The sequence below is a fragment of the Lissotriton helveticus genome, chromosome 6 (assembly GCF_964261635.1).
Source record: "Lissotriton helveticus chromosome 6, aLisHel1.1, whole genome shotgun sequence".
Taxonomy (NCBI): domain Eukaryota; kingdom Metazoa; phylum Chordata; class Amphibia; order Caudata; family Salamandridae; genus Lissotriton; species Lissotriton helveticus.
Genome location: NC_136067.1, coordinates 1032947478 through 1032949590, shown reverse-complemented (window position 1 = coordinate 1032949590; position 2113 = coordinate 1032947478).

The window sequence follows — 2113 nt, the reverse complement described above, 5'->3', positions numbered from 1 at the left end:
AGCATTCGGTATTGCTGGTAAATGTCTATGCACCAAATGTGGATGATCCTAATTTTTTATATCTATTCATGCACAAATTGAACATATGGGGGAGACCAGATATTCCTGGGTGGGGACCTTAATATACTTCTTGAATTAGTGAAGGACAGCACTGCCACAACCACAGACACTAAACCACAGGCTAGGCGCTCGCTGGCTGATATTACTGAGGCATATGGGTTGGTGGATGCTTGGAGATACCACTGCCCCAGGCAAGCTGGGTACACACACTATTCTGCGCCCACAAAACCTGGAACCTGTTTGACTCCTGGCTTCTCACTACAGGGGCGGCTATATGGGTTAGTGACACTAGACATGTTCCCAGCACACTATCAGACCACTCCTCTGTCTTGCTACAATTGTGAATCTCTCGGGCAGGTGGTGTTGAAAGACCATGGAGATTTCCTGACATGTCCTTAAGGGACACAGTATTCGAGTCCGAGCCCGGCGAAGAGATATTGGAGTATTTCACACTTAACGTGGGTTCTGGAAGCTCGAAGGCCACCCTATGGGAGGTGTTTCGCTCTAACTGCTAAATATTGAAAATAAGATTCTAGCTAAAATATTTGCAATGTGGCTTGCCTTAATTGTAGATCAAATGCTTTCACCCGCTCAGTCGGGGTTTATTCCCCATAAGTCAACTGCCCTCAATCTTCGTACGTTATTCGCCACGCTACACAGAATATACCCCTCAGTCCGGGCGACGGACGTTCTCCTTTTTGCGGAAAAGGCATTTGACTCCCTTGAGTGACCTTTCCTGTACGCCACACTGAGCCGTCATGGGGTGCCAGATCGGCTTCTTGCGGTCATCAAGCTATTGTACTCTACCCGTACAGTGCGTATCCGCCTTATTGGCACCTTAACCCCAGCATTCCACCTCTCGCGGGGAACAGAGCAGGGTTGCCCACTTTCTCCCTTGCTGTTTGTCCTAGCATTGGACCCCTTGTGAGACGCCTGCAAGATGGGCATAGCCAACGGAGCCTGCAGCTTAAAAATGGTCCACTGCTCATCACCTTGTACGCAGACGACATTATACACTACGTGCGGCACCCGGACGATAACCTTGCTCAGCTTCTCCATGAAATACCCAGATATGGCACGTCATCGGGCCTCTATATTAACTGGGAAAAGTCAGAGGTCTTTCCATTAACTGATGCACTTTGCAGCAATGTAGCAGGGTATCCGCTGATGTGGTGCAAGGATTCTGTTAAATACCTTGGTATACATATACATAGGGATGCAGCTCGCATCCTGCAGCTTAACTACCACCCAGTGTTGGAGAGGCTGGAATGCAACATTGAGCATTGACTAGCATTACCCCTGTCAATGGTGGGGAGAATCGCCATAATTAAAATGGTGGTCCTCCTGCAATTTTTGTATTGATTCCAAAATATCCCCATCCCGCTGTACAATAGTTTCTTTTTCAGACTTCGCACACATTTGATTAGGCTGGTATGGGGCGGTAAGCAGCCACGGGTTAGTTGGAATATCCTGATGTTACGGTATGAGAGAGGAGGGTTTGGGGTGCCAAATTTCCGTCTTAATTATTTAGTATCACACAGATGCCAGGATCACATATTTTAGGCCGGAGGCCGATCTGGCGCTTCTGGCATCCCTTAATACACTATTACCTCCTGGGTTTACGAGTGACCCACAAGATATACAGACACTCTCCACTAAAAGTTGGGCTTGGCATCGATTACTTAAAATTACAGGTTCCGGTCTCCTTTACTCTACTGAGCTGCCACTGGCAGGCAAAGACTGGATCCCTATCCTGCAGGAGACGCTTGTGAAACGGACACTGGCAAAATTCCACTTGGTAACATTTGGAGATCTATTCCCCAGTGGCAATATTTTCTCACGTATAGAACACCCATGTTTCCGTGAAGCCACAGTTAAGGATCACTTTGTGCTACAAAGGGTACAAAAGGCTTTGAGGGCCACAATTTTTAGCTACCCGATTAAACCACCCGATTTCCCATTGCTGACCTGCATAATTAAAGATACAAATGGGATAAATCTCATTTCCAGATTGTATAAGGCTGCTGTATCGAAGCTACCTAGCAGGGATGTG